The sequence below is a fragment of the Podarcis pityusensis genome (genome assembly GCF_964106645.2).
Source record: "Podarcis pityusensis genome assembly, chromosome: 5".
Lineage (NCBI taxonomy): Eukaryota > Metazoa > Chordata > Lepidosauria > Squamata > Lacertidae > Podarcis > Podarcis pityusensis.
This window is the reverse complement of record NC_138032.1, coordinates 33,242,064-33,261,720: the sequence shown is the minus strand read 5'-3', so window position 1 is coordinate 33,261,720 and position 19,657 is coordinate 33,242,064. Positions and strand designations below refer to the sequence as shown.

Here is a 19,657-nt window from a genome sequence, read left to right as displayed (position 1 = left end):
TTGGATGGGTGCCTCCAGAAGGTGGTGATGGGGGAAAGTCCTGTTAGATTCCTTGGTCATTGTCCCTCATGGCTCCATCTTGCTCCCCATGCTATTTAGCATCTATATGAAACTACTTGGTGGGGTTGTCCAGGGTTCCAGGGCTCCTTCGTCTTACTTTGTCCACTGGAAATATGCTGCAGGTGGTTAATTTGTTGTCTTTTAAAAACATTTCAGTTGATGCATTTTATCCCTCTTGTTGTACTGTTTTTGACAATTCTATTGTCTTTAACTTCTTTCTTACTGCTGCTAGCCACCTTGAGCACCATTTGGTAGGATACAAAGCTAACAAACAAATTTGGAAGGAGACATTACCAGAGACCTGTGGTGTGTTTTGTGTATGCGTATAACATTTAGGTTTATTTGCAAATATAAACCTGAGCATAGATTAAGACACACAGCACTTCCACAAGCAGCAATTTCCCCGCCCCTGCATCAGTCCTCCACAGAGAGGCATTCCTTCCCTCACAGATGCTTGCAGCTAGAGGTGAAGGAATCTGTCAGTTTCTGTTTCACATTTGCTTTGACTACTGCAATGCCCTTTACATAGGGCTTCCCTTGAATTTTGCCCGAAAGCTGCAGCTAGCGCAAAACATTACTGAATGGTTGCTGTTTGGGGCAACCTCTCACCAACATCTCCATTGAAAGGAGTGCACTGCCTGCCAATTTGCTACCATGCTAGATTCAAGATATTGCTACTGATGTATCAAGTTCTGCAGCAGGGTACCTGCAAGCTGTTCCCCTTACATCCCATCACATTCACATGGTGGTGGTGCCACACAAACCAGTGGGAAAGCATGCTGTGACTTGAAGCGTGCATTTTAACTGTTTTATAGCCTGGTTCTGTACATTTCTTGCACATTCTCTGAATGTATTCCAAAGAAATACAGCCCCCATAACCTGTAGGAGAATTTCAGTCTAGCTTAGCCCAGTCTGCTTCCTTTTATACAGATCTTGCATAACAAGAGAAATGTGCATATGGGTTTTCATGCAGAGTTGAAGAAAAATCAGCCACACATCTTGAGGCATTAGCTAGAAATCCCCCTAACAAAAGAAAGTTATGACCAGGAACTGCCGGCCATGCCCACATAATACATAATGTTAGGGTACTGTGAAATAGTATGCCCTTTCCAAGTACTTAATCAGCTTAGCTTAACTAATGTGACTAAACTAAGAATTTGATGGTGTAGGACCGTTTGTGCTTGATTGACTTCAGTTAAAGCTAACATTGGTTTTGACAGAGAGTCGTGCATGCTGTTACATATCTCGCCTTCCATTTTAAAACAGCATGCAGAAAAGTAACCGGGAAAAGGACACAGACAGTTCTTTTTTAAGATCAGACTGGTCAGAAATAAGCATTTTTGTGTTTTTATATTGAAAACCACCCTGTGATACTCGGATGAAGGATAGTTCAGGAAGTTTTTAATGTTTGATGCTGTATTTTGTTGGAAGCAGCCCAGCGTGGCTGGGACAATCCGGGCAGATGGGTGGGGTAAAATGAATGAATGTGATCATTCTGAAGTTTGACATGTGCCTATGCATGCACACAAAAGTATCCATTTTATGCCAAGTTTTCTTACAACCATTTCCTCAAAATACATGCATGGAGAGGCAATGTTGGAAATGCTAAGGACAGGCTGCGTATGCTGTGCGATCTGTTAGCACATTTCCTTGCTTTCCCCACTTCTTGAATTTCAGCTAAATGCCAAATCATTGCAAGTTATGAGCAGGATAGGAATGGATTGTAGTGGATTGTCTGCAGCCCATATTGCTTTGGCACTCACTACAGGGAAGAAAAAGAAAGTCCACTTGTATCTCACTATTGTGGAGGAACAAATCAATTTTACGGCATGCCTGTTTGTCTCAACGGCTTGTGGGCTGCGTGTGACAAGGTCTATAATTCTATCATGAGGATGCTAAAAGATGCACATGGGCTAGAAAGACCACATTAGCTAGTCCAGGCATGATCAAGGACCTAGATACAGACCGTGTAAACGAAAAAAGGCTCACAATAATAATTTTCTGCCTCCTTTTTTTGGCATATCAGCATTCTGAGACATTCCTCCCTTTTATATTGTTTGGGTTCATCGGTGAACTGTAGCATGGTGACTCTTTTAAAAGCCTTTGGAAACATGACAGTCTGAATGAAGAATAGGTTTGAAAAAACATGTAATTGGATAAAAAAGCAGAATGCTTCAAAACACTTTTCCAGACACATTTTGCAGCCTGCTGCAGATATGGAAGGAGGGGGGCTCTTTATAGTATACATGCCATACATGATTTGATCTTTAAAGCCTTAAACAGTGTAGGATCTGGGGATCCTTGGTTGCACCTAAAATCACAGACTTCCCAGACATGTTCACTTGGTGCCTTCTTTGCCATTTTTTTTAAGGTGCCAGATGAAATCTACTCTGTTCTTTTAAGCTGATTTCTTTTTTAGGCTGTAATTCAGGGGTGGGAATCTGATTTGGCCAATGCATTGGATCCTTCCCTTCCCTACCCCTCATGGGCCAAATTTGACAGGTGAGTTGGGCTACCTACTTGTGAATCATCTGATGTCTGGTGACAATAGACAGGACTTCAAAGCCCTACACAGGGCTTACAAAGAGGGAAATTGGTTCTGCAGCCAATCCAGCCGACCTGATGTCAGATGTATGCTGTCAGATATATGGTAGGGGGCATTGTTTGGGGGCAAATAGCCTCACAAGCTCAATTTGACGGTGGAGATTCCACATCCTTGCTGTATTTCCATGCACCCTTACTTGAGCCATTAAATGCAACAGGGCTGACTTCACATTTATTTGTTTTTTAAAACTGGGAATTTGCTCGCTGATCATAGTGTTTTATCTGCCTATTCATTTGTTGAGTTGCATTTTTATATACTGGAAATGACTGGAGGCCATCTTCTTGATGAAAGGAGGGGTGTACCATGCTATCAATCAATAAACAACCAAGACAAGGCTTATGAGAAGATACAAATTTGATGAACTACTGCATAAAGCATGCAGTTCCAATTTGCTGAGCAGATTGCTAGGCTAGTGCTGTGCTGTCTCCCTTGGGGTATTTCAAAAAGATCTTTGCTCCCTGTGAAAGAGATCTTTTTTCTGCATCTTTTATGGGGAATAATAGAACTTTGCCCCCCGCCCCACAAAAAAACGCACCACCCAAAACATGAGTGTTTGTGTGTGTGTTGCATTTATCTTGTAAACTTAACAAGGTGGCCAAAGGGGTCTTTCTTTAACTTTTCCAAGTTACCACTAGTACCTATAGGGCAGAGATGTAAAAACACATAAATATCTGTTTGCAATTTATATACAATATGACTGAAGTACAATGTATATATGTAACTCAGCTACTTGCCCAGTGTGGTATCAATGAGAATTGTGACATATAATACTAATGATGAACTTCCCTCCAAACACAGAGTATAACTCATTCCCCCCCTTTTTATTTTAATGGTAGCAATTTGTTTTACTTGCTTTTCTGTCAATTTAATAGGAATATAATTAGTGGAATCTGTGACTCCTTTATAGAACTCCTTTGTAGGCATAGATGCTTTTACTGCCCACTGCATGGCTGTCTCCTCCGGGCTCCTGACAGTAAGTAAATTGTCACCAGCTTATGTATGCTTGAAAGCACCAGCTCCATGCAAATTAGAATCCACAATAAATGCAAATTACAGCAGTTATGATATTGCTTTCAATGCAGGTTAACTTTTAATTTCAGCAATTAGTAAAAACAAAACAAAGCTGCTGTCTAGATCATGTGTATTCCCCTTAGTGCAATTTGAGTAGGCCAGTAAGCTAAAGCCATATTGACTTAAGGTCGGGAATATGGATGTCTGCAGCTTACCGAAGTATTCATCAAAATAATTGCTTTATCAGAAAACAATGTATTTTTGCCTTATGATCTACATGCAAGAGCTTTGGAAACATTTATTTATAGAGCATCAATGCCGTACTCGCAGGTTAAGTACCACACCTGATCTATTTGACTGCTTAAAATATTGCACTTCTGGCTGAAAGACAACAATATGGAACAAAACAGTATGTCTTCCTGAGCAACAAAAGGCTACTCCCCTTAGCAGGTTTCATTTTGTAGCTTCTATCAAAAACCTGTTATTGGTTTCCCTTCCCATAGGGAAGTGCTGTATTTCTTTGAGCGTTTCTTCTTAGCAACATCCCCTAATAGCATCTTGATTTCATAATGAAGCCAATGTGTTTATCCAATTTCATGTACCTCCACATTGTCAGTGTTTGTGTTCCATTTCTGGACTGTTTGATGCAAAATCCTGCACCTCACTAAAACTACTTTCCTAGGTTTGCCCTCCTATTACAATATGTAATGGGTCCAAGAGACATCAAAAGGTTTATCATGTTTCTATGATTGAGATGGTTCACTACAATGACATTATTTACTACCATCATCTCTAGCCAGGCTGGATATGCATAAGTGGGAACCTAAGAATGATTACTGTATGATTTACTTACTGGGGTGCATCTCCCCATATGAACCAACCCAGACCCTGCAATCATGATCTGAGGCCCTTCTTCACAATTTCTCAGAAGACACCATTTCTCCACAAGAGTTCTGGATCTTTCTTTCTTTCTTTCTTTCTTTCTTTCTTTCTTTCTTTCTTTCTGCTTTCATTCTTTCAATGTGTGTTGCTTTTAATTAAAAACATTATTGGAAATACAAGGTTTGTGGAGAAGTTTGGTTTTCTGAGAAGTTGCTGCATTAAGCAGCAGCTGGGAGTATGAATGGCTCTCCCCCTTAATGAGGGAGCCCAGCACCACCAGATCTCTGCCCCCTTTTCCATCCCATCCCATGAGGGAACTCTCATAGAAGGTACCAGACCAGAGTTGAACAGAGATGGTGGTGAAACCCAGAAGCAGATGCTTGGGTTTGCCCCATTGATCCTCCAAAGCTCTGCTGCTCAGTGAGCAAGTGAGAGAGACACAAGGAGAGCTTTGGCATCTTGTGCATGCTGTACGTATCTCGTTTGTCCCGTGGAGAAGCCATAGAGCAACACACAAATAGACAGTGTGGCTAGTCTTCTGCTTTGCGGGGAGGAGGGTAACTAACTTGACATTGACGTGAACTTCTTTGCAACACCAGAAGCAACTCAAGCCCCTCTCCAAAGAAGGAAACCCAAACCCAGCCGAGCACCTCCAATCCATAGCCTCTGGAATGGGAACAATTTCATTTCTTGTTTCTAATTATCTTTGGCTGGTCCTCATCTGGGTAAACTGGCTCCTCCTGGAGCTTCCAGATCTCTGGGGGAAGGTCCCTCAGTTTCTCCAGCTGCAAGCAGTGGACAGAGGTGTCGTTAAATATGTCCAAGTACTGAGGGTGAGAAGGAAGGGCTTCTTCATCTGTTGCTATTGAAACCTTTGCAATGTAACTGTAGTCCTTTTGGAATATCCTGCTCAGCACCTGTCTTTAATGCCCTTGAAGCTGTCCCCTGTGATGACCAGTTGCTCCAGAGCAAGTTGTTATAGAGAGCTTTCCCGCAGTGGACCATGTAGATGATTGTGGATGCAGCGTTTCCCCTCCTTGAGCTTCTCAAGCAGCAGCAGGAGGAAGGCCAGCTGGTATCACGCTTGGACGCAAGAGGAGAAACTCCCAATGCCATAACACATGCGCTGCAAGCCCTGGGCTCTGCTGCGGCTGGGCTCCTCCAGCAGCCAGGAGCTGGGCTCAAGAACTGACTCAGCTGGTGGTGTGAGCTTCAGCTTCTCGAAGGCAGAGAGGGCCTTCTCCATGGAAGGCCTGGTTGCCCCCTTCCCTGCTGCTGGGTGTTTGGGGAGGGATTTTAAGATGGCTCCGAGGCTTGAATCCCAGAATTCTGAGCTCTGCAGTTCTGAACACGCCTCCCGCAGCCACAGACTCTGCCTTTCTCCTGCCTCATCAGGGCTCTCGGGCTCTCTGCTGCTCCGCTCATCTCTCCGTTGCTGGCGCCTCCGCCTCCGCCTCCTGCTCTCACCCCAGAATGGTCCTTTTCTGAAGTGGCTCCCCATTTGTGGAATGTTCTCCCCAGAGAGGCTTGCCTGGAACCTTCATTACATATTTTTAGGAGCCAGGTGAAAAAGTTTCTCTATAACCTGAACATCCTATGACATTTTAAATATGCTTATGCAGGGAAGTTATTGGTTTATCTTATTACGTATTCTCATTTTGTATTTTTATGTTGTGAGCCACCCTGTTATCTTCAGATGAAGGAAGATATACAAATTTCAACAACAACAATTGCTACTTTCCTCTTGCCTTCCTGTAGTCATTAAACTCTGTCTAAATGTCAATTGCCATGCTACCTTTTCACAGCTAGATAAGAGGATTCCTTTTTTGTTGACATACCTGTAATATCTCTTGGTGAAATTATAGCAAGGGAAGTCTCACAAGCTGGTACAAAATCAGCTTGCTTAAAATCCTTGATCTCAGGGGCAAGTTACCTTATGGAACAGTAATTACTTTTTGTTTAGGTTCGTTTATATGCCATTCACGTATCACCTACTTTCCTTAAGCACACATCTTGATATCTGAGAAAGAGTTTAGGTTTAGTAAAAGATAAATTTTACAAAAATTTAGGTTTGTGATGGATTTCTTAGTTTTATATGCTGTGAGCAGGCCTACAAAAATTCTCCTCACAAGTTTACAGTTTTGCACAATTCACAATTGTTAGGAGTTTAAATGCTGTAACATCACCATTTTCATACTGTGTAACTGCTCTGGCTTCTGATCCCAATCCTGGATGTCCCATTTTGGCTCCCATGCTCAAAGATGCACTTTTTTTTTGTCCCATGCCGGGATGCAAATCAGTTGACTCACACCAGAGTGTGGGACCAAGAAATGGAAGTAAAGCTTACCTTGCCCTGCATGTTACCCCTCTTCCTCCTTCCGCTGTGGCTTTCCACTATGTACCTCCAGAAGTGTTGTCGGCTTCCAGAAGTACATTGGCTTGCTGTGGCGGGTGAAGGTGTGAGGGAGGGAGCCAAGTGGGAAAGCATGAGTGAGAGGGGATGCAACCTCCGTTGAGGCCCTGTCCCAATTTCCCTCACTCCAGTGTTGGAAGATATCCATTTGAAACAGTTAATTCTACTTTTTAACATATCCCCATTTGCTCTTAATAACAGTCAACCACTTCCTAATGCAAAACAATGTTCCGAGTCAACTACAACACTAAGCGGGTGATGGTGGTGAATGACAGAAACTGCTAAACAATAAAAACGTTGACAAATATGGAGAGAAAATTCTACAAGGCAACCTTCTGAGAAAAAAAGTAAAATATCAGATGTCAGAAAAACAAAATATTCTGAGAAATTTCTGCTTATCTGTAGCCTCTTTTAGACCCTTAATCTATGAATTCCATAAAGAGATGTTGCTTTCAGTAATGAAGATTTGTCTTGATGGAATGGAATAAATGGGTGCATTTTATCTTCCAGCAACAGTGTACTTGCTTTCAAATGTGCATGGAAACTGTAGAGGAAATTCAGTCTCCAATTCAACAAAAATGCAAACATAACCAAACGGTTATGTTCATAATTGCTCAAGTGCGGCTGCCCTCATGAGTTCTCCAAAATACAGCCTTAGGATTGGATGACCTGAACTGTAATACGACTGAGTTGAGTTGGTAAGAAAAGCAATTTCTTCATATGTTCTATTTTCTAACATTATGGTCCATTTTTTTCCCTACCTCCCTGAGCCTTATTTAGCATTTGTACCCTGAGGCAAATCTAAAGGCTCTGAAAAAGTGACGGCACAGGTCTTAAACAGTCAAAAAGTGTTTCCAGGGCAAATTGTACAATAATGCCAATGACTCATGCCCCCCCCAAGCAGTTCTTGAGGTAACATCCTCACTGCTGTTTATGGCAAACAAAATAAATAAAGATCAAGTCAACAGTAAAGCTTGACATCGGAGATTGCATTCTTTCAACACAGCTATTGATTTGCCTTAATTTAATAACATCCTCTATCTTTGAAGGGTCAGAGAAAGTAACAGCGATAAAACAAAATACGAAAATGCAACGTCAGAATTAAAACACCCTCATGGCTGTTAAAAGTCAGGCAAATATGAATGTATTGCAGCACTTTTGGGTAATGTTCAGGCTCAGACTCTGGTGAATCTCCAAGGGAAAGGAGAACTGTGAGCATTGAAAGGAAACAACATTTTTTTATTTAAAAATCCCCATATGGCCAATTTTATGGTTTTCTGTTCCTTGTGCCCAGGCTATTTTGCACTGGTAGAATTCCTTGTGTTCACACCCTTTACTTAGCCATAAAGTAGCCAAGTTCGCAGGTTTAATTCCTATACAGGCCACCTGCATATTCCTGTATTGCAAGGGGTTGGACTAGATGACCCTTGGGACACCTATGGTTCTAAGTTAATTTTCCCTCTCTTTTTTTATCTTTTCACCATCATCACAGGCACGCTGCTCTATAACCCACTAATTATACCTGTAGTTGAAGTCTGGTGGGTATGTGTTGTTTTATCACATTAGATGCTGTGGCATAAATTCTAGCACCCAGAAATACTTCTGTACTCCCTACGGATTGCCAAAACTTTCTGCACAACTTTAATAGGTCAATTAAATGCAGCCACTTGGAAAACACAAGTGTGGGGGATATGCCACATGGCACCCTATTTACACAAGTTGCTCTGTAAGCACTTCCTGCACGGGTTTGCAAACTGCATATAGGAGGGGTCCAGATAGGGAAGGCACATAACACTTTATGCGCGCTAATTCTGCCAGCTAGGATTGCCAGCAATATATCTGCTTGCTGGATTTTCCAATAAGCTTGGGAAACAAGGCTAAATTGTTGCCACATCAAGTCACAGATATGAGCTTGAAAATAACTTGTTCTTTAAATGAGGGAAGAAAGAAGTGGAGAAGCTAAACTTCAGCCATTGATAAAGGATCGATACTGAGGGGTGGGTGGGAAGGCAGAAATCCCATTGTATGGTGAAGCAGATAATTAATTATAAGACAAATGCATCATATAAAATTGTACGCTAGGCTGAGCAGTTCATGTGCGTCTCAAATTAGCCATTCTATTGAATGCCGTTTTCCTTTACTCTTTATCCTTTGCATAAATTGCTTTTCCTTATTGTAATGAAAGAGTTGAGGCATTTTTTAAAACATGGATTGCTTACTGTGCAGCCTTGAGAGGAATAAAGAGCCAGATTATAGTGCTTAGCTGGTGTGAGCAAGGGCAGGGATCAATTTTTAAGCCCATTGTCATTTAATTTATTTGTAATGGTTCATGATTTACCCAGCACATGTATTAGTGCCTATACAAAAATGGCATTATTATTTATACATATTTAAAATCCATCCACTTCTCATTAAAGGCAGGAAGGAAGCAACAGCTTTGTGTACCAAATTTTCAAGCAATTTATTCTCTTCTCACAGTTTTCAGTGATTCAAGATTAAATTAATCCAGTCACCGTACAAGCCAAAACAGCTTTGGGTCTCATTTTTAGTTGACACACCACCATAGGCAATAAGCCCAGAGGCCTCATCAATTCAGGGGAAGAGCTGCTCTTCAACTCAGTTTTATATTTCTACACCATCCTTCACTGTATAAACCAGGAGAGTATTTGTGGCTCAAATCAGTCACCTCTTGTCCTCATTCTGGAATCTAGCTTATAACATTTCCCAGGATTATGTGTTCAGGTCCCCCAGAGCTCTTTTCAAGTACAAAACAGGATCGGGATATGCTCTTGTAACTCCAGGCCAGAGAATTCAGGCCTTGTGCCTGTGCTTGTAGACACAGCAAAGTACAGCAGCCTTCCTGAGGTAAATTCTGACTTCAGGGATGCAGTAATGGAGGCAACTGCCCATGCTCATAGACCAAAACAACAGCCCCATCCTTGGAAACAGGTTTTTATTTCCCTGCCTGACATAGCCCCATCCTGAATAGCTAGCTTCTAATGATTAAAAATAAGAGGCAAAGTAAGTTAAGAAAATGTGTCAAGACACTAAAGGAGTTTAAATGAGAAGCTCTGAACTAGAACAGTACCAAAGTTTTGTTCATTATCATTTTAGCAGACACCAGGAATTGCTGAGGGCATCAGAACTTTAAACAGCTATTGCTTCACCATGAAGGGTAAGGAACGGGTTTCCTGACATCTGTGACATCATGATCACAATCTCATTGCCATACAGAAGGAGGCTGACTGGCTTAGAGGGGCAAGGTGGCAGGGTGGAGAGGAACAAGGAGAAGGAAAGTCATTCCTCAAATGCCTTCTTGTCTCAGGCTTAGTGGATTTTGCCTTCAGCAATAAGGAGTATGGAATTTGTGCATTAAAAAAGTTCATACCCCATTTCCACTTACTTTTATAAGAAACCAATATTCACAACACTGATAGAAGAAAATACGAGCTTTACTCCTTTTTGGAAATAAGTTTGCCCATATCAAGCTGGTAGACAAGTAAAACAAAAAAAAAATCTGGTTTTGTGTAAATGGACATAAAGGTGTGGTGTTTTTTTTTTTTTTAAAAAAACCCAACCCTCAAAGCCACAGAATTAAGTTGCAGGAGACCCAGAGGAAAATGTGATTCACTCCCAAGTCTATTGGTAAGGCACCTGCCAGAGACATTTTGGCCTGCCTAATGATTTCTTTAAAAACTTCCAGAGGAGATTCTATCATTTATCTATGCAGATTATTCCAGTGCTGATTAGATGAACTGCTGTAACAGGATATTGTTCTTAATGGATAGAGGAAAAGCATTTTCAGCATGATAGTCATTTTCAGCTTCAATAAAGACTTCTGTTTTCCATCAACCAAAGCCATTGCTTTGCCTAGTCTAACTCCAGGCTCTTTCATTCACCAGATTCTGCTATACAATACTGTGCTAGTAAGATACTGGGTGGGCATTTTCAAACTGTACATTTAAGTCCTATGTTTATTGTTGCAGTCACTTAGAAATAACCTTAACATAGTCAGGATACTAGGGACGCGGGTGGTGCTGTCGGTTAAACCACAGAGCCTAGGACTTGCTGATCAGAAGGTTGGTGGTTCGAATCCCCGTGATGGGGTGAGCTCCCGTTGCTCGATCCCTGCTCCTGCCAACCTAGCAGTTCGAAAGCACGTCAAAGTGCAAGTAGATAAATAGGTACCGCTCTGGCGGGAAGGTAAATGGCGTTTCCGTGCATTGCTCTGGTTTGCCAGAAGTGGCTTAGTCATGCTGGCCACATGACCTGGAAGCTGTGCGCCGGCTCCCTCGGCCAATAAAGCAAGATGAGCGCCACAACCCCAGAGTCGGCCACGACTGGACCTAATGGTCAGGGGTCCCTTTACCGTTAGTCAGGATACTAAAACAGGTGGCGGAGGGGGACTCGTGAAGATCTGTTGGATCAGGCCAACGACCCATCTAGTCTAGCATCCTGTTCTCACAGTGGCCAACCAGATGCCTTTGCGAAACCCACAAGTAGGATTTGAGCATAAGAGCACTCTTCTCTCCTGCAGTTTCCAGCAACTAGTATTCAGAATCATCACCGCCTTTGAGCGTGGAGGCAGAGCATGGCCACCACAAGTAGTAGCCTTTACCTCCATGCTGTTATCTAATCCTCTTTCAAATCCATGAGCTTTCAGAGGCTGACAACCATGCTTACATCTTAATAAATTGAACAATACAGTGGTACCTCGGGTTACATACGCTTCAGGTTACAGGTTCTGCTAACCCAGAAATAGTACCTCGGGTTAAGAACTTTGCTTCAGGATGAGAACAGAAATTGTACTCTGGCAGCGCAGCAGCAGCGGGAGACCCCATTAGCTAAAGTGGTGCATCAGGTTAAGAACAGTTTCAGGTTAAGTACGGACCTCCGGAACGAATTAAGTACTTAACCCGAGGTACCACTGTAAAGGCTAACTCTAACACAACAGCTCCCGTTCTGAGTTTACTAAAGCCAGCTGATTATATATATTGTTCCAGTCACACAGATGGGCCCCCTCACCAGCCCTACAAGTTCCTCAAGGTTGCAAACTCTAGCTTGGAGCTTTTCAGGCAAAAGTGGCTTTATATTGGTAAATGGTGTCCACTGGGAAGCAGTTTTCGGTGACATCCACATGGGGTCTATAACCTATGAACTCCTTACTGAGGTGGTCCCCTCTGAAAGAAAATAAAGAAAACAAGAGCAGTACTCTTCTCTAGAATGGGACTTGCTTCTTCCAAGACAGAAAGAGCATTTAGTTATGCTTGCTGATGTAGAACAGATTAGCAATGACTAATTCCTCTTACTCAATGCTGTAACACCATGCGCAAGGCTGTGGCTACATACTTGTAATAAGCTTCTTGTTTTATGCAACATCACAACAGGCTGCGGTTTTGATCCCAGGCCCATGGAATTCATAAAGAAGTCTACGAGGGATGCAGGTGAGGGCACAGAAAAATAAAAACAGGTGGGTAGCTGAACATGGAAGCTGTTGCAGTGATTGCATTGTTTACCTTGCATGATCTGCTGTTACCTCTCACTTTCCGTAAGCAGCTTGTCCAGCTTTCACGAGAAAAAAAAGCATGTCTTTTGACTGGCATTAGGGTTTGTGTAACAGCACTGCTGATCAAATGCCAAGAGACTGAGCCAGGGTTTTAGGTGCCTGTACTGTACCATCGTGTTAACATATTTATATTGATCCTCCGTGACTACTCTCGTATCTTAAGAGCCTGCAGACACCATTTTAATGGGTAAAGTTGATGTCGGGTGACTGGATACATACCAACCATCACCACCACCGTTGTAAACTTTCTTTTTCATTCAACTTAAAAGCATTACTCCGTTAAGAGATGAATTTATTCTTAAAAGAAATTAGAATTTTAAACCATATTTTAACCCAAAGGCATTCCTCTTGAAGAAGGAGGGAAGCATTCAAGTAAGCAAGCACTAGCCCTTAACTCAGATGACACATATGGGGCATTTTACTGAACGATAAAAAACATGTTCACTTGAAGAGGTAATTGGGAATTAAAATTGCTTGGTTTAACTGGTCAATCAATCCTTCCTGTCAGTTAGAAGCTAGGTTCATGGTTCATGCTTCCTCCACACCATTGGTGGCAACAGTGTGCGGATGGCTGAGACATGGTTGCTGATGGCTATGGGAAATTTCTCCACATTAGCACACAAGCTAACCCTGCATGCATCAGTATCCCCTTAAGCAACTATATATAGCACAGGTGGGTTTCCTGCAGCCTCCAATCTCATTTTATGCACCCACCGACTACTACTGAAGCTGCCCTGTTCTTCCACCCCATCCAGGTTCCTTCCCTCCTGTTAATTTACACTTTATTTCACACCACTGCTGTTAGAAGTACCTCCTCCCACCCTTTCTATGTGGTTTCAAAATAACTGGAATGGGCGGTATTGTATTTCACAAAATAAATGGCTTTTTGAAAACATACTTGGCTTGGAAAAAGAAGGCCCTCCCGCATAGTTGCCCGAAGACGAATTGGAAGGCTTCTGTGCGCTCTTGCTCTGTGTATAGTGCATTATGTTCAGAAATAAATTACTTTCACTTGTTTTCCAGAAAAGTAGCGGTATCTGTTGTACTTCTTTTTTTTAAAAAAACACCTCTATATTTAATTGAGAATAACCCCATCAGTCCCAGTGGGGTTGATTTCTGATTAGACCTGCATAAAAGGGGGAATTTAATCTGAAATAGCCATGGTAAAAATGGAGGCAGGGTGGCCTTCCAGATGTGTTAATCCAGATCATTTGTTTCCAACTCCACCCATAACTAGCTACTGGCTCTGCCCATCACCAACATGCAGCTTATTCCTGAGGGAATGTGGCCCAACAAAAGAAAAAAGGTTGACCATAACAAATCTTTTCAAGTACAGTAGATCAACAGAATAATAGAATCATAGATTTGTATAGTTGGAAGGGACCCCAAGGGTCATCTAGATCAATCCTCTGCAATACAGGAATCACAACTAAAGCATCCATGGCTGATGGCTATCCAACCTCTGCTTAAAAACATCCACCACATATCATGGGAGTCCATTCCACTGTCAAACAGCCTGTTACCATCAGAAAGTTATTCCTGATGTTTAGTCAGAATCTCCTTTCTTCTAACTTGAATCCATTGGCTCACGTCCTACCCTCTGGAGCAGCAAAAAGCAATAAAATCTAAGATGGCATGAGTATGAACTAAGGGTGTTTTCCTAATGAATCTCATCCCAAAATAGCAACAATCAATCTCAAATTGTGTAATTAAAGATGATTTGGTGCTCTTCTGTAACAAATCTGCCCCGCCCCCAGATCGGACTACTTGCAATTAGGAAAATGATAGGGAAATGCACTGGAAAGTATGGAATGACAATTTACTTGGTACGACATCGTATAACCTCCCCAGAAATAAATCAGAATGAATGCCCGATAAAGAGCCAAGATTGCACAAAGCTTGCAGGGGGGTTAGACAAACAAATCAGGATGGATGCTCCATAAACAGGTCATCTGGAAGCAACCAAACTTACTCAGCAAGCACAGCAACCAAGGATTTCCACTTAAAATAATAATAATAATAACGTAATGGCACGATGGCATGTTCCTCCTATGTGCAAACCCTTCAAGCTTCTGACCACCCTCCAAACAAAATAAAGATGAATTTTTTAGTCCCATGATTCAGTTGGACAACCTTCATATCCAAATTCTCTTAAGTGTTAATGAGCCTCACTTCATGCTGTTTTATTCTAATGGTCTCACGAAGTCAGCCATGATACACTAAGGACTGTAACCGGCATTTCATTTTCCCTATGCTCCCTCTATTAGTGATCAAGTTGTATTGTGGTATTTCTCTCTTTTTTTGTCATGTGCATTTTCGAAATGACATTTCATGTTCAAAAAGACCAGACATTTAATTGACTTTTTTTTAAAAAAATGTTGGGCTAGTTACTAACCCATATCTTCCCCTGCATGCTGTTGCTATACTTGCTTCATGCTGGTTCTGCACAGTAGTTGCATTTTTTCTTCTAATTCATCTTTCCCAAACCTGATTTCTGATTCTGGAAGCAATTAGGAGCCATGTTATTGCTTTCCTGTCTAAGGAAATGGCTGGATAATATTGTCCTCATTAAGGGCCTAGCCACACTACCAGTGGATCTGTGGTGGTCATGGTAAGTGACTGAAAAGGCTGCATGTAGTGCTTTCAACTCACAGCAAACTGGTTGTATCCACCATGGGCAATATCACAGCAAAAGATTCAACACGCATGATGAATCAAAACCTAGGCACAGCATTATATCCATGGACTAAGAGGCATAATATACAGGCTTTTTCTATGGTCACCCTGTGCCTTCATAGTCATGTGACTAGATCCTAAATCCCAGTAGATTGTAGTCTTGCTAATAATTCCTGTTTTGAGCTAGTGGTATATTTTCACAGAATTACCTGCACCTGGTACAATCACCACTGTTTCTTGTTTGCTACAGCTGTGTTTACTTACTATGGCCCCAACCGTGTATTTCAGAAAGCATGGTGATAAATGCTATCTGCATAGGATCCAAGCAGCAAAGTGACATGTAGTGATATTATAATTTTGTCACACTATTATGCTACACTGCAAGAGGGAGAGAGAGAGTTGGGTGTGTATCAGTGAGGCCACTACCCAAACTACTTGCTTCCATACTTTTAAATATTAGCAGGTATGAGCTGTTGCATTAGCAGAAAACAGCTCTGAGGATCCCTTGGCTTTTTGAAACTGCACAGGAGATGACTGTGTGTGTCAGAGTAGGAATGATCGCTGGGTTGTGGAGCACATTCCCACCCGCGGGCAGCCTCAGCTGTCTGCATGCGTGACCTTGGGGTACGGAGCACACTCCCCCTCACAGCTAAAGCCACAACTGTCTGAACATCTTGCCCTCTGTCTAACCTTTTGTGGTCTCAGTAGTCTGCCGTGTCCTGTCTGTGACCTTTGTCTCTGAGACCTTTGTCTCTTTCATCATACATTGTGCAAGGGGAAATTGACGCGGTGGAAACAGGTGCCAAAATAACTTTGTACCACCCCACGATCTCGGGACTGGAATATGTGTAAAGGTCACAGCCCAAAATGTATCTGCCTGGGTTTACATATTGTGTCAATAAAAGGAGCCTCCACAGAGCTGGCCAGCAGCTTGCTTGCAGCTCACCTGTGCGCAACTCATCTGCATTATCAACTCCTGCCTCATGTCCTTCACTCCTTGTCAGCACTGGACATGTTTGGCAACTGTGTAGTTCAAGGAGATACCTTGGGGAATTGGCATCCATCTATGCAGACTGCAAATAGGAAATTAACCAAGTCTGGAACTAGGAGGGGTGATGGTATAAGCTCAGCGCCCTTTCAAAATGAAAATGTCTGTATGTGTTGTGGGTCTACATTAAGGAGGACTAAACTGAGCACAAAGGTTATGCACCAAAGTCCAAGTAAAGTGCTACTTCTGCTTTTGAGCCAGGACTCTTGATTTTATATGTGACTCTCAGTACATTTCCTCAAGTGATTCCTTAACTACCTCCCTTGTGGCAGAGCTGCAGGCCTAGGACCTCTGTTCATCAAGTCAAGGATGGAAACAGCTTGGGTTTCAACCGTTCAGAGAGAAAAAGAAAGTAATGAACAAAATTAAGTGACAACCTATTTTAGCAGCTGTATCAAAGGAAAGACCGGGTTAGTCAGTTCCAATTTGGCAGGAAGCTGTACTTTGGTGATGTGAAGCAACTGTATCCCCAGAAAACATGGGCATTAAATCTCACAGAAGACAACTTGATTTTGTTCCTGTGGCGTACATTACTTCTAATGCTTAACAAAATACCTTTAATCTTTGTTCTAAGGGAATGTGGAGTCCCCTGAAAAATAACGTTGCTTTTCCACAAGAGCTGCCACTGATTGGGGGAGACGCAGAGGCTGCTCCCACTGCTTACCTATGGTTTGAGAGAGTCTTAAAATGCAGACACTGGTTATTGTACTACTAAGGGCTCCACCCCTGCTCACTTTGCTCGCCAACCCCACGTAACCCCAAGCAATTCCCAGCCCCTCACAGCTCCTTCAACCCCTTAACTCTTCTTCAGCCCCTAACCCCACACAGCACTTTCAATCCCTACCCCTTTGCAGCTCCTTACACTCCCAAAGAGGTGGGTGGTGCAGCTGTTGCTTTCCTGGGTCCCTGTCACTTATCAAAAAGGGTAGGTGTGAAGTGTGTAGCAGACCTCAAAGTCTGCCTTCTTCCTCCTCAGTATGCAGCAGCACCCCATGGCAATGGGAAGTGACTTCTCCCTTTTGAGTGGGGGTGGGGTGGGTCAGGAATTGTGCCAGGGCTCCCAATCACCTTAATCTGACCATTCCTGCCTCTCCTTAGCTGAGTGTTTCCCAAATGAGGGCCATATGGTCCCCTGGGGGCCCCCAGGATATTTCAAGGGGTCCACAGGTGAAAGTCGCATCAATGGGTGGGTGGGGGGACTGTGAAAGGCTGGGAGGCCGCAGAGGGAAGTGAGAAGGGGGGAAAATCATATTTTTTTTTTTTTTAAAGTCCTGATTGGCTGGCTATCTGCTTGGCCAATCACAAGTGGGTAAGGGGACGGCCCACTAGGGCCTAACACTGCTTTTTGCCACATGCATTTTCTTCAAGCAGTCCTGGTTTATTTCCAGAAGGAGGGGGCAATTAGGATCGGGGCCTTTGGGTGTTGCCAAGGGGCGTAGGCCTGTCAGCAGTGTCGGCCCAGCTCTGCAAGGCGTGGGGTGAAATCCACCCCAGAGCCTAGCTGAGTGGGGTCGTCTGGTCTGCTGCTGACTTGCATCTAGTAAATTACTAATTGTCTACTCAGAAGAAAGCCGCATTGAGTTCAGAGGACCTTACTCCCAGGTACGGACATGTGGGGCTATAGTGTTTTATCTAGGCAGCCAGGGCTCTTCCAGATGACAAGGTCTCCAGATCAGTGAGGACCACTTGCTTTTTAAAATTTCCCCATATATACAGAACTCCCTGTGCAGCTTTTGGACTGCTATCTGTAGCTTTCCCCTCCGTGTCAAATAACTGGAGTCAAATAAGTGTTGTTTACTTTTTATAACACATGGAAGATGGACCTCTCTTGGGAGATTCTGGATTCTCCTACCTTGGAGGTTTCTAAGCAGAGGTTGGATGGCCATCTGTCATGGATGCATTTGCTAAGTTTCCTACGTTGCACTAGAAAGTTGACCCTTGGGGTCCCTTCCAGCTCCATGTTTCTACGTTTTTCTGCTCCAACAATATTTCATTATGTTCCTATCATTTTATGTAATTGTGTCTTGTATAAATTATAAATAAAACGTGTTCTGTTTACAAACAAAATATTTAAATAGCTGCCTTTCTACCAGTAGGCTGGGGGGGGGGGGTCATGGGCATAGCCAGGGTTTTTGTTAAGGGGGCAGGCTTTTTTAGGGTGGGGCAGATCCTCAGATTTGAGCAGCTGCCCCCCTGGCTACGTCCTTGGAGGGCACAGTTAGAAAAAGGTTGGCAAACACAGCATTAGCTTTACCTTCAGTTTATTTGACAATATGTGCCTTATTTTACTGGGAAGCAGAAGATATAATAGGTTGTCTAATCTTTAAAACTCTGCAACTGCTGTCTTTTACAGAAATTAATTCCAATACTATAGAATTTATTCATCTTTCATTGTGAAATGCTTAATGGATGAAACGAAAGTAGCTAGTTTCAGATCCCATTCATGCCAAAAATAACTCAGCTCAACACTAATGGATCTAAGGCACTCTAGATTACCAATCAAAGGGACACAATGTAGCTAATATAAGCAATGGCAAATCATATTCAGCCCTTGCTTCCATTAGTCACATTGTGTGTGGGTTCTGTATCTGGGTTTTCAAACTGTTTAAAGCAGTGGTTCTCAACTGGGAGTCTGCGTAACCCACCTAGGGGGTCCATGGCACCATCCACATAACAAAAACCACCATAGAGATGTCAAAATGTTCATAAGTAGGGAGGTCAATGGATTGGATTTTGAAAAACAGGGGGTCCACAGTACTTAGTGAATTGGGAGCCACTGATTAAAAAAATTATTAAAAGCCATTTGATTTTAACTTCTCCGTGGACTAGTCCTCCTACACAAGCTTTTGTGGTCAATCATTCTTTGCTTTGTATAAAATGTACAGATAAGCCACTTTAAGCATGACCATCGGAATCTGCACCTTCTGGAATGTCAGATGAAGACTGAGCATGTACCCAGTGAAGAATTGCACTAATTGGCCATTGCTTGACTGTTTTTAAGTGAATGCTGTTTCCTCAAATATGCCCATGCCAATACCTTAAGAAATAACTAAGCTTTCTCACCTAAATCTATGCTGCATTTAACATTACTGGATTTTGAGCTCCCAGCTTTCAACTTTAACCAGCGGGATAGAGATGTGCAGAACCTATGGCATCTGAAAAGTAGAGCTGAAAGCCCTGATAAAACCAGATTCTCCAACAGACTGAACTGCAGCATCACATTAGCCCTCTTTAGATGATCAGTTACAAACATGTGAATGGGCTTTCAAGAACATTGGCTAGCCTTAAATCCTAGACACATGTCCCCATATCAATGCATGACTGGCATTAATTTGAATGCACCCACCCTCAGATGAAAAAATGTTCCTGTGCCTGTGGAAGGAGCAGCAACAACAT

General features: G+C 42.6%; 1 protein-coding gene and 1 pseudogene across 2 annotated transcripts in view; both read right to left on the bottom strand.

Moving 5' to 3' along the window:
• RBP1 (retinol binding protein 1) overlaps nucleotides 1–19,657 on the bottom strand; it is a 35,218-nt gene that overhangs the window by 9,512 nt on the left and 6,049 nt on the right. The gene's annotated exons all lie outside the window — the stretch shown is intronic.
• On the bottom strand, nucleotides 4,864–6,917 carry LOC308477612 (SRR1-like protein; annotated as a pseudogene). The gene is made up of 2 exons: nucleotides 6,906–6,917; nucleotides 4,864–6,136 (listed from the first exon to the last, which is right to left on the bottom strand). The product of its transcript is annotated as an SRR1-like protein (transcript).